Here is a 13,890-nt window from a genome sequence, read left to right as displayed (position 1 = left end):
TAAAAATTCCAATCTATTAATCTTGTGCATTCTACGATGTATGTGAACAATGTATCTAAATGTAACGCCGCCAGCTTTGTTCAACATAATATCTCAGAACTTAAGAGGTTAACTACGCGACGGACCGCATTTGATTCTTGGTCGCCATCTTGGTTACTGATCTGAACTAAGCCGCCATCTTTGTTCAACACAAATGTCTCAAAACTTAACAATGTTTAATCTGTGTCACATTCTCTGTCCTTATACTTCGTTGTAGAAAAAACTATTAATAAATGAAATGTCTTCATCCCTCACAAATTTTACTTGTCTTTTATTTTCTGTTAATGTAATGCGTGGTAAATTTTAGCAGTACCTCGTATGCTAAGAAAAATAATTTAGATTATGATGCGTTGATAAATTCCATAAATTAGAATGTTAAATATTTTAATGCTTCACATCTATTCGAACTTGGAAATATTTATTTCGAACTCAGAAAGTTGGATGAAATTTCAAACTAAATCCTATATATGTAGAGATTTATTTTATCTCTGAAAAAAATCCAGCTCAAACCAAAGTAAAAAGTGTTTTTGTATGCGGAAAATCGAATTATGACGATACATCTTGCAGAGGAAAAAAACGGAAATCGATTGTTAATTTACTTATTTAACTAATGAAAAAAAAAATACACAAAAACAAAGGTTGTAAATAATTAAATAATTTAGTCCTTTTGAGAACGAAATTATCGATGATGTCACACCATCCCGGATATTTTTTGTATTACTATTGAACTCTAAGTCCCATATTTAGTGATTTGATTTGATATTTGAAAGATTTTTGGAAAAATTGATTTTGTGAAAATTTGTAACCCAAATACTGTCTGCGATTATTTGTTTTCTTTCGTCATTCTGATTTTACTGCATTGATATCATCCTTCATAAATTATTATCTCGAAAATTCAAAAACGAAAAAAAATGTTGTTTTCATTCAAATTAACTAGAAACCAAATTATTTTCAAATGAAATCAGTTGAAAACAATTTAGTTTTGCTAAATCCCGGAAGTTTAATGCTGTTGTGGGCACAAATTAAAGTTTTTATGGTGACATTTTTTTTCTTATAAAAAGACTGTATTTCTAGAAAGAATAATGTTTTGAAGCGTTTCATGTGTTGGTAATTATATATGCGACTTGGGACCGCTTGTGAATTTCATACTCCCATGAAACTTCCTCCTTCGAAGGAAGCCGGTTAAACCCTGAATAGGGTTGGTGCTGACTGTACACACAATTAGATGCACAATCAAAACACCTTTCACCCAATCCTTAAGATATGAACTCTTCTTTATTCCCAACCAACGAGGCGTTTATTTAACATCACGTGAACTCTTTAACCTTTTATTTTCGTCCGAACTCATGGCTGCATTCCTTTACTAACACCTTTTTCCTTTCTTCTCTTTTTATTTGCGTTCTAATAAAGATGATTCCATAAAGTTATTTCTTGGTTTCTCTTTTTTCTTCTTCTTTCAATTTTCGTATCATTTTATTCAAGCTGGGGATGTGACATCCGCAATATCATACTGTTACGTAGCGGGGGGGAGGGCAATAAAAAAGATGGCATATATAATATAAAGAGGTTTTGTAACGGCACGAATTGTTATGCCGTATACTGGGGTGTATATAATCATTGTAGCCGTATAGCGAGCGTATATATATATATATATATATCGTCGTTCTGAACCTCAACTTGCCACTGGTATTCAACAATGTCGACTCAGAAGAGGTGTGGTTGGAATTGCGCAACTCTTGCCACAAAAAATTCACGTGCAGGCATCCTTACCATGGGTATCCATAGTCTGTCAAAACTGGAGGAAGCCTATATATATATATATATATATATATATATATATATAGATATATATATATATATATATATATATATATATATATATATATATATATATATATATACACACACACACACATACGGATATCTATTTAACACATGAGTGTTTCCATAGCAATTGGCCTTTAGAGTCGACAAGGAGTTCCACGAACCCAACATGGTCCTGAACAAAAACGTGTCCTCTATCCCTACCATCATCAATTGACCAGTAGTTTCGTCAGCATCTTAAAAAGCAAAACTCTTTGCTAAGAACTTTGCAGCAAATTCTACCTTTTGGGATCAGGGCCACGTATTTCCTCCTGTGACTGAAAACACACTATGCGAGATATAAATATCTGTATGTAATGTTGCTTATCAAAACCTTGATTCCACTAAAGCAACTATCCCCAACGGCATTCCAGTCTTAATACTCCAAAAGTTTCAACCGGAACTAGCTCCCGTACTTACAAAGCTGTTGCCTTAAGAAGAAATATTTCCCAACACTCTAGAAAACTTCATTAGTCTGCCGGTATTTAAAAATTCTAGAGATCAGTCATCTCAATCTCAGTACAGACCAATCAATCTGCTGTGCATCATGATTAAATTGCTGGAATCTGTGATAACCAGAGAATCAATGCAGTCACGATTCAATCGTTTCGAGAGAGAGAGAGAGAGAGAGAGAGAGAGAGAGAGAGAGAGAGAGAGAGAGAGAGAGAGGTTAGCAGCGAACTGAGTTGAATCCAAAATTCGACATTTTTTATAACATTTGAAGCTTCTGATTGGTTGATTGTTATAACTTGTGGTTATAAAAACGATCGTCGAAAGCATTGGAGTCATACCCTCCTAGAAAGTCAAAAACATTTTAATTGTGTTAGAAAAATTGATGATTCAATAAATAATGCATTTTTTTTTATTTTAGTCATGGTTATAGTTAGTTATGGTTTTGGGTTATGATTATGGTTTTAATTATGGTTATGGTTTGGGTTTGGGTTATAATTATGGTTTGGATTATGTTTATGGCTAGTATATGGTTTGGGTTATGATTAGGGCTATTACAAGAGAATATTCTTTTTATTATTTTTACTCTTGAGTATATATCAGTTAATATCTAATACGTTTTTAGATAGAGTGATGTTGTTCTCGATTGATTAACTGTGTCTAACTGTGTCGGATATATACTAGAGAGTAAAAAAATGAAAAGAATATTCTCTTGTCATAACTCTAGTCATGATTATTGTTATTGTTAGGATTATGGTTTGAGTTAGGGTAATGTTTAAGGTTTATGGTTAAGGTTAGGGCTACGATTATGGTTAGGATTAGGATTAAGGTTATTTTAGGTTTAGGGTAGGGTAATAGTTAGGATTATGGTTATTGTTAGGATTATTTTTAGAGTTCAGATTATATTTAGGGTCATGGTTAAGTTATCGCTAAGTGTTATAGTGATTGCTAAGGTCATATTTAGTATTATGGTTATGGTTAGAGTTCAGAGTAGAGTTATGGTTATCGTTATGAGCATGATTATATTTAGGGTTATTGTTAGGGTCCAAGTCTTGATTAATGAAACCCTAATTTCTGGCACAAAATACACAATAAACGCATATACTTATCCAGTTTACGACCTAATATCCTGCAAATTCACGTTGGCATTGTCTGGTAGGTTACGTAAGTAGCTTGATGATATTGAAGTGAAGACTGCCAGCGTTTTCTCTTTCTCCATGTTAAGAATTCTGGATGATAGACAGCTCTACGTGTGAGTTTATATAGAGAAAGAAATATAAAGGAAGCGATATGTTTTATATAAATAACCAATGACATGAATGGATTCTATCGTCACCTTTGTAAAAGTCGGTCTAATCACTGAAAAATGACATCATTTCCTGAAGAGTTAAATTGTCGATAATGAATGCCATTATACAAGAAAAAACATTCTCATAAAAATATTAAACTTGAAACGATTTTTGTACGAAACATTCTCATAAAAATATTAAACTTGAAACGATTTTTGTACGAAACATTCTCATAAAAATATTAAACTTGAAACGATTTTTGTACGAAACATTCTCATAAAAATATTAAACTTGAAACGATTTTTGTACAAAAAAAAAGTTTAATGGAATTTAATATTAGGTTGGTGCAAAAACAATATCGTTTTCTCACATATGTTACTTTTATATATGATTTCTGAATTAACTCATTGATATATATATATATATATATATATATATATATATATATATATATATATATAATTTTGAGGCGTGTTTTTCGCTTTATCGAATCGTGTTATTTGTTACCGTTCTCAATCTCTTCATTCATTTTTTTGCAGGCTTTTTGACAGCATGGACAAAATCCAAATCCGCACGACTTTTTGTTCCAGTTCAAAGTAGGCTGAAAAGTTGCCGAGACAGCTCGTGATATCAATGATACGTTTTTGCCCAGGAACCACTAACGAACGTGTGGCACAACGGTGATTCAAGAAATTTCGCAATGGTAATGAGAGCCTCGAAGATGAAGACGGTCGTGGCCGGCCGACTGCAGTTGATAACAAACATTTGAAAGCCTTAATTGAAACCGAGCCTTGCAAAACTGCATGAAAAACTCGATGCTGATTACTTAACAATTGTTCATCATTTAAAGCAAATAGGGAAGTCAAAAAAGTTGGATAAGTGGGTACTGCATGAATTGAACGATAATAAAAAAAATCGTTGTTTTGTGTCTTCTACGCTCCTTCTGTGCAGCAAAAACGACCCATTTCTCAAGCGAATTGTGACATGTGATGAGAAGTGGATCCTCTATGACAACCAGTGATGTTCAGCACAGTGGTTGAATGCTGAAGAAGCTCCACAACATTTCCCAAAGCCGAAATTATACAAAAAAAAAAAAGGCTATAGTGACTGTTTGGTGACCTGCAGCTGGTCTCATTCATCACAGCTTCTTGAATCCAGGTCAAACGATTGCGGTGGAGAAGTATTGCCGACAAATTGACAAAATGCACAAGTATGTGCCTGAGATTGGTCAATATGAAAGGACCAATTTTCCTCCATGACAACGCTCGCCCGCATGTTGCTCAACTGACTCTGCAGAAGCTGAAAAAATTGGTTACGAGACTCTGCCTCATCCGCAATATTCACCAGACCTTTCGCTCACCGATTATCACTTTTTCAAGCATCTCAACAACTTCCTGCACGAAAAATGCTTAAAAAGCCGAAGTGATGCCAAATCGGCCTTCAATGACTTAATCGCTTCCAGAACTCTGGATTTCTAACCTAATGGGATAAATAAACTTGTTTTTTGTTGGTAAAAATGTGTCGATTCTAATGGTTCTTATTTCGATTAAAATAAAGTTTATTATAAAAGGAGTTATGCTCTTTTGAAGTTGACCGTCTAAAACGACATTATTTTTGCACCAACCAAATAAATTTAAAAGAATGAAATGGATAAGTTAAAACATCTCTGGTCGAGATTAAACATCTGCTATGTTTATTGACACTCGATAGCGAAAATTAAAGATTACAAAATATATGAATAATACTGTAAAAAGTTTTATTTATTATTAAGAGAATAGACTGGGAAATATCCTATAAAATTATTTGTTCAATAGGTTTAAAACCTAAAAAAAATAATTATTTTCAAATTTCTGACCAAAAATTCACTTCTTTTTAAGATCCTTATTAGAAAATTATACAGTTAAAAGATAAATGCAACCTTGTTTGCTGTATTATCAAGAAAAGGGAATATAAAAAAATCTCATTTAAAAATTATTTGCAAACGGTTGCATTTTTAACTAAAAAATTAAAGTCACTTAACAAATATAAAGCTTTACAGTATTTTCCTCGCCCCCCCCCCCACTCCAAAAAAAAATTGCACGTGTCCAAATGTAAAATAATTTTTTTCATTTTTCAAAAAATAAAATACAGTCACCTTTGAACCAACTTTAAGAATCTCTTGCTAATTTCTCAGGGAATTGAAACAGAAAATAACCATCCTTCGTAATAGTCAGTGCTGTAGGTGTGTGATTGTAGGACTTCACCTGTGACGTTAGCAGGTCACGTATATTTTAGTGGAGAGGCCTACTATTTACGAAAGTCACGATTCTATCGTCTTGAGTAAGTGATAAAACATGCGCGCGCGTGTGTGTGTCTTAGTACAACATGCATTTTATCCGTTTTTGGTGGAAGTATTAAGGGAGGGGCACGCCTACAAAAAACCCATCTATTCTTTTCTGCGGACAATAAGATCTGAGAATAACAAATTGACAAAACGCGTCTCATGTCTGACGGAATGAGAACAATCTACATCCATGAATTAAATCAAGAGTTTAGTTTGAAATTTTGTAAAGATTCCCAAGTTCGTAAAAATGCACCTGAAGAAGGGCGGAGGTTACATCGGTTGAAACGTTTATATATATAAAAACCAAAATGAGAATAGGAACCCAAATAATGCAAATTATAAATATTCATCTCAAAGATACCGAAAAAAAGTGTTAATTTGTAAACACAAATAATTTTATTTTTTATCTTCTTAGGCGACATCAGATCCGGTAAGGATGGATGAGTAGTATTTAAGAATTATCGCGTGCTAAAGTATATTTTTTTTAGATGAGAGAGAGAGAGAGAGAGAGAGAGAGAGAGAGAGAGAGAGAGAGAGAGAATTGTACGTAAATAACGCATAACTTCTTGTTTCTGCTCGACACTCAATTGACACACAAAAATGCAGAGGTCATTTAGTGTACATTGTTGCTTGCAATTATGTAAATACTCCACTGTTATATATATATATATATATATATATATATATATATATATATATATATATATATATATATATATTATTTTTTAAATATAATTGTCCACTGACACGTGTTTCGTCGTCTAAGACTCATCAGCGAATCTAGCAAGATATATATATATATATATATATATATATATATATATATATATATATATATATATATATATATATATACATACATATATATATATATATATATATATATATATATATATATATATATATATATATATGACGTAATAAAAGATAAAATAAAAGGTAATTGCCACTTCTCTTCCAATTTTCTGATTTTGTAATCATGCCCAAATGCATTTTATTTTCTTTTGATGGATTGATAGTTGCTGTTTCTTCTGACGAGTTATGGGCAGAATAGATTCGTTGATTAATATAATGATTAAGTGAATGATTCAGCGCTACGAAACAGTTACTGTCAAAAATTGTGAATGTCAACGTAATTAAAGGAATAAATTGTAAGATGGTCAACATCATGAAATTTGGAATATAAACTTCTGTCATTTATTTGTTATATATTCTGTATTTACATTGAGCTTTATAAATTAAGGATTAGTATATAAAAAAAGTGAAATATAATTGAAAAAATCATATTTACAAACACACACACACACGCACACACACACACAAGAGAACTAGAATGCCTACTAGTCACTATCATCGAGTGTCTAAGATCTCTCTGTACAGGGGTTTGTCAGGACAACCTGGCACGAGGATACTTTTCCTTCCAAGCTTTTTAATCAGTTTTTGGGCAAAAATTTGCCTGCCAGGAGGTCAAAGTTGAAAGAGTTGAGCTTTGCAGACTCTACCAAACTCCTCAGCCAATTTTGGGTCTAAACACTTGAAATTTTAGATGTAGGTTATCTGGACATGAGTCAACCTTTTTAATATATATATATATATATATATATATATATATATATATATATATATATAGTAATTTATAAAATATATATGGCGATTAAGCTACACTGAATATTCTGCGTTTCATCCACTGTAGGATTCGTCAGGCTTAAATCTATACGTTCGTATATTAAATTTGTGTGAGTAAATGAAGTAGTTATATATATATATATATATATATATATATATATATATATATATATATATATATATATATATATGCACATAAAGTTATGAACAGTACATAGGGCCCAAGCAAAGCCAGGCTGAACTGCTAGTATATATATAATTTCCAGAGTGTGAGTTGTAAGCTGCAACGTTGCTTGACTGTGGAAATAATCATACCATCTCTCACGCTCTGAAAATTCTATTAATTATTGCTCGCTAGGTTAGCATGTTGGATAGCATTATCCTAGCTAGTGTATAAATCCTACTTGTGAGACATCGGCTTGGGTTTTTGTTAGTTGAATGACCACACCCCTTGATTGAAACAAAGTAGGTCCATTTTATGATCAGAGTTCGCCGCGATTTGCTTGATCTGTGTAAATTAATAGATTTTCTTGTATGTGGCACGGTTGCTCAAGTGGCAGAGTACTCGCCTTACAGGCAAGAGATTCAGGTTTCGAATGTTTGGATGTGCATAACTGATGAGCCCAAATGAGGGCAGACCTCGAGTCTTGAATTTTTTTTTATTTTTTTTTTTACATAGGCATCACCACTTATCAAGACCAAGAGGCCACTCAAGGATAAGGGTTAAAGAGTGTACAGTAGAAATTGGACAACATAGTAATCATTAGTAATGAAAATTTGGTAAATTTGATAACTTATATGGAACGGCTCATCAAGAACTTATTTACGTTAGACTTGAACACAACCATATTGTAGTCAGCCGGAAAGCAGGAAAACGGAAGACAATTCCACAGGCGTGCAGTTCTAAGAAAGAAGCTTTGTTCATGGAATCTACGTTTAGGTTTAGGCACAGATAAAGAGTGGGGGGAATTATTGATAGTGTGTACAGCTAGACGAGTGTTTCTTGTGAAAGTTTGGCGAGGGGGGACCATAGATTGAAGCTCAGTCGAACACTTTCCATGAAAATAACGATACATCAGAGACAAACTCGCAACATCTCTTCTGTGAGATAGAGGTTGCAAGGAAGAGAAAAGGACATCTCCTACAAGGCTAAGAAGTCTATTTTGAACTCTATCAAGGCAGGACAAGTCCTTTCTAGCAGCTCTGTTTATATCCAGATGTGGCAACAGTATTCCATCCTTGGACGTACCTGGCTCTTATATAGATAGAGAATAGCATCAGCAGTGAGATATTTACCGGATCGATAAAAAGATCCCACCATTTTTCCAGCGGCCTTGGCAACAGATTTGATGTACGTGTTCCATTTAAGATCAGGAGTAATGGTCAAGCCCAGAAGCTTGTCAAAACTTGAGGCCTCCTGAAGACGAGAGCCATTCATTTCAATTGATGCCAGATGTGGATCAGAATGTTGATGATGTAGAGAGAGAAGCTTGGTTTTAGATGCATTAAAAGTAACCAGCCACTCCTTTCCCCATTGTACTACGTGCTCAAGATCAGAGGAGAGAGAATTGGAGAGAACTTGGTCGTTTACTGTCTTAGATGTTTGTTGGCTTTAGGTGCTGTTGTGGGCTATGAAGTTGCTTGGCTGTGGGGGGGGGATTTCTAGTAGAGTATCTCGGTGTGAATTTCTTCATCTTCAGGGTTATTCTATCAGCAAACATTTTTCTATGTCATGGGTATCTCGAGAAGCTATTTCCGCAGAAACAGATATAAACAGAGGCTGAAAAGAGTCTGACACAGGCGATCAGATATTAGTCTCCTTTGTTTGGATTTGAAACTGATGGTACCAATGTTGTTCTAACCTTCTGTAACTCATGTATGAGTAAATATTAAGCTCTTATTTTTGAAATTTTATTCTTATATATATACATGCTGTTACATAAAAATTAGTGAGTAAAATCTAATCTATTCAAAATATTTTATTTTTTTCCATATAGTCATTCCTTATCAAGGAAACCACTCAAGGATTAGGGTTAATGGGTAGCGTGATGGTCGGTGATAGTGGAAATTGAATAAGTTAATTTATTTTAGAGAGTGGCTCATCAAGAACTTGTTTACATTAGCCTTCAAAAGCAGCTCCGTGGTATTTTGTCCCATGGCAGGGTAATTTTAGGAAACAAACTCTGCTCATGAAATTTTTGCTTAGTTTTAGGTACAAATAGAGAGTAATGTGTCACTCAGAAGGATTTGTTGGAATCTAATGCAGTCAAGGTCAAAGATATGTCCTTGACATTCTATCCGACAATGACTTTGTTGCTGTCAGGCTGAGATGTAGTTATATTTATTTTTAGGGAGTTCACTCTCCCAGGCTTTATCTACAATTTATTGCTTGAACATGACTTTGAGAACAAAAGCTTGAATAGTTGTTTGTACAATCAGCGGAAATGTGCGTGACAATTTAATCCGACAGTGGCTTTGTTGCTGTTAGACTGAAGTATGGATCCGTTTAGTCCTAGGAAATCTACCTTCCCAGACTTTAACTACTTTCCGAGAAGAGATTAGTTTATTGCTCAGGTACAGACCTAAAAAAAAAAGAAAAAAAAAAAAGAAAAAAGAAAAGTCGGTGATATCAACAACTGCAGAATGCATGAGTAATATTTTCATTCTCGAGTATTCAAAGATCACTTCAAGAAGAGAGAGAGACAATATCACTGACACAGCTGGAGTACATTGTCATACCAGCAGTAAATCTTGAAAATGAATCCAAAAGTAACGTAGTTGCTGTCAGCCTGAAGTATGGCTCTGTTTAGTCCTTGGGAGCCCATCCTCCCAAGCTTTACCTATGCTCTGAGAAGAAGTTAGTTCATTGATAATCACCTGGGACACCCCTGAAATGTTGACGGGACTGCTTGGGCATTTATATGTAGGCCAGAATGTGCTTATTCTAGTGTGCAGGCTTTTCAAAACCAAATCTGTTTACCTTCCTGAAAAGGATGTAAATATAGTTCTTCCTCAAATGTTGCAATCGTTGTTGTGTTGACCATTTTTTTTTTTAATTGTATTTGTTCTCCTTTTGTCAGGAAATAGATCGAAAATAAGAAAGAAATATGTTAAATCATATTGTAGACACGTTTTACCGGAAGTGAGAGTCAGCTGATCGGATCTGCGTGTAAGTCACGTGATCAGGTTAGCTGGAGTCAGTGAGTTTGAGTTTGGGTTTCGACGTAGAGAAAAACAGATGGCTGAACAGGTCGTCCCCTCCCCTTCACTGGGGGGGGGCGCTGACGTGTGTGATAATAAGACCTATGCAAGCAAAGACATTCACTTTCCATTCTTCTGCAATCAACATCTGGAAGGTGAATAAAAAACTATATAAAACCATTCATCGTCTTGGAGTGAATGAATATTCGTCCAAAACAGGTTTTCAGTCTCCCCTCCACACACACACACACACACACACACACACACACACACACACACAAAAGCATATGAACAATTAGATATGAAATATCACAAATAGACAGAACATTAGACGATTACAATACGGTCCCCTTTTATGATAATAACACAACACTTTCAGTATTGTTTACAAGAGGCATGCAATAAGTAATGCCCCTGACCCACTTCCCATAGTAGTAAAGCAACGAAACTTGGCACAGATATTAGTCTTTGTCTACATAGGAACCACCCAGAGTTATGCATTTCTCCCATTGTTTGATGCAGCTCTGGAGACCGTTTTTATAGGACACCCCAGGTTGGTCCTCCAACCACGGCGTGACTTCAGAAATCAAGGCTACATCATCTGGGAAATGCTTTCCTTTCAAAAACAACTTCATGGCTGGGAAGAGGTGAAAGTCAGAGGGTGCAAGGTCAGGAGAATAGGGAGGATAGGGGAGGATTTCATAACCACACACACGCCCGTGCTTCTGATCTGGCGGCATGCGAGTTGTGGACCGGAGCGTTTTCCTGCAGGAGGAGGGTACCTTTGCTGATCTTGCCCTGCCTCTTGATTTTGATAGCTTCCCTTAATTTCTTCTAAAAGTGAAGCATAATAGGCTCCTGTAATTGTGGTACTCTTTGCCAGGAAATCTGTCATCACTACTCCGTCCTGATCCCAGAAGACTGTGAGCATGACCTTGCCAGTGAAGGGCTGCACCCTTACCTTCTTTGGATGTTGAGTCCAAGTACTTCCACTGCATTGACTGGGCTTTGGTCTCTGGATCATAGTGATGGACCCAGGTTTCATCCTGTGTAATCACTCTTTTGAAAAGCTTTGACTCATCTTCTTGGCACATCAAATTCATCCTCGAGCACTCGACACGTATGTATATGCAAATGGTCATGAATGATAGTTTCCACAGACCCTGTACTAATGTTGACATCTTGGGCTATTTGGCGAATAGTAATGCGTCGATCTTCCAAAATGGCAGCCTCAACTTGACGGACAGATGCCTTATCAATGGCAGAAGGGGGGCGACCAGGTCTGGGAGCTGTTTCCACAGACTTCCGGCCATGTTTGAATTCACGATGCCAGTGTTTTACAAGGTCATATGATGGGGCATTATCACCATAAGTTTCTTTCATTTCATCAAAAGTCTCCTGTGATGTGCGTCCTTTCAAATACAAAAACTGGGTCACTGCTCGACATTCAACAGGCTCCATTTCACACCTGACTCAGTTCAAACACCTGTAAAACAGAAACCACAATTAGTTCAGAGCTGTAATTTGCCACATAACCCATAGAGATATAAATCATTGCACATGCAAAATTTCAGCTAGATCAGACAACTGGAAGTGGGTCGGAGGCATTACTTATTGCACGCCCCTCGTAGTTGCTGTTTTGATATATTTTTTTTTGTCAAGGGGAGGCGTAAATTATCGTGCAAAAAGATTTTTGTTTTGTTATCTATTTTTCGCATGTGTATTCTGATAATGTCATTGTATGCTTTTATTTATAGTTTTTATGTAGTAACATTACCACATGCAATAATAATGGAGCTACAGTGAACCGATATTACAATTTTTAATCTGTGCTTTCTTTCTAAGTTTGGTGCCGGTTGGTGAAATCATTCAACATCTTTTCTGGCTTGTCCAATCAGAGGCCTTCTCTTAGGCGAGCTGAGCCCATCATAGAAGTTGATAAAAAGACAAGGCCAACTAGATTCTTCATTTTTTTCTGGCCAGGAGGCCACATTGAACCAAGCAAGAGTTAAACTTTCGTAGAAAAAATTTTGCAAAATATAATGTTTCATTCATTTCATTTCGTTTTAGTAAATTTTGTTTCATTTCATTTCGTCTGATTAATAAATGCAATTTTTTTATGGCTCTAATTATGACTTTTCATGTTTCATAGTTTTTTGTTAAGCCTTAGTACCTTTTGCGGCATTCTGGTTATAATTAAATACTTAGAGATGTATTAAACAAAACAAAAAATGAGCAAAACAAAACGATTTCGTACAAAAAAATGAAAATAAATTTGTGAATATTTTGAATGAAACAGAATGAAATGAAATGAATCCAACTCTGTCAAAATTAAACTTTAAGGCATTATTGTAGAATGGCAAGCAAAATCGATTCACAAGCAATAAATAATTCCCCATTAGCAGGCAAATTATTTACAACAAGGCAAATGCTTGTCTGCCTATCTCTGGCTGCCCTATTGGCGCTTTAAATTAGGGGAAAAAAACTTCTCCAAGGGGGAGGGAATCCAAAAAATCCAACTCATTCCATGGCACTAACCCTCAATCTTCTCCCTTGAGATGCAATGAAAACCACCAAAGGCGTCTGACAAAAAGCTCCTCAGTACAGTAGCACACAGATACTTAATATAAAACTTTAAATAACACACACACACGCACACACACACACACACACACACACACACACACACACACACACACACACACACACAAGAGAACTAGAATGCCTACTAGTCACTATCCTTGAGTGTCTAAGATCTCTCTGTACAGGGGTTTGTCAGGACAACCTAGCACAAGGATACTTTTCCTTCCAAGTAAACCCTGACTAAATATCCAAAATCACAATATTCATGGCCCAAATAAGATCTCCTTGGTATGGTTAACTCATACTGGCTTTTACGAGGAATGGTGCACCTTCTTCAAGTAACGTTACATAAAGTAACAGCACTAAGCTGGGTGCTCCATCAGACTAGATGAATTCTTGTCCTGAAATCCAGTAAGACCAAAAGACGACAAGAAAGATATACGATAACATATTTAAAGGATCAACTGAGGAAAGAAAAATTTTGTTTCGACTTCTTTACTAACTCAGTGTTTGAGA

This window comes from Euprymna scolopes, chromosome 29, assembly GCF_053919585.1.
Source record: "Euprymna scolopes isolate OS-2025 chromosome 29, ASM5391958v1, whole genome shotgun sequence".
Lineage (NCBI taxonomy): Eukaryota > Metazoa > Mollusca > Cephalopoda > Sepiida > Sepiolidae > Euprymna > Euprymna scolopes.
Note: the sequence above shows the minus strand (reverse complement) of the source record.